Raw genomic sequence first — 561 nt, 5'->3', positions numbered from 1 at the left:
AATCCAGCTTTCAGAAACACAATGCTTCTTCTGTTTACAGAATTTTTTAATACACCAAAAGTTTCTGTTTGCTTAGCTGCACTTCTTCTAGTGGCCACAGGAGGACGCTAAAATAGGGTGACTGGTTATTAGAACATGAATCATGGCGTAGTTTTTAAAATGTAAAAAAGTCTTTATGTGCTTAATGATTAAGTCTTAGCAGAGAACAAGTCAAATTAAAGATCTGAATTAAGTTGTGGTTTGCTGATGTTCCTTTAATGGCCAAGAGAGGCTCCTAAAAACTGTCTTTGTATTAAAAACGTATGAAAATTAACAGAGAAACGCTTTTAAAAACCTTCACTGAAGTCCGTTTCCCCAACTGTAATGATCTAAGTACATATAAGATTATTCTGTGTTTTACAACCACGAGAGCAGCCACATGTTTGATGCCACAAAAAAAAAAAAGAAAATACAAAGTCTAATCTTTTTCAGATTTGGGAGGATTCACGGTCTGCAGTGTGGGCGGAGCCTAGGGATGGGTACCGGTGTACCGGTTCTGACATAAACGGTAGTAACCAGACC

This window comes from Pundamilia nyererei, unplaced genomic scaffold (genome assembly GCF_000239375.1).
Source record: "Pundamilia nyererei isolate P.nyererei 1_Seehausen unplaced genomic scaffold, PunNye1.0 scaffold00133, whole genome shotgun sequence".
Taxonomy (NCBI): domain Eukaryota; kingdom Metazoa; phylum Chordata; class Actinopteri; order Cichliformes; family Cichlidae; genus Pundamilia; species Pundamilia nyererei.
This window is presented reverse-complemented; position numbering follows the sequence as displayed.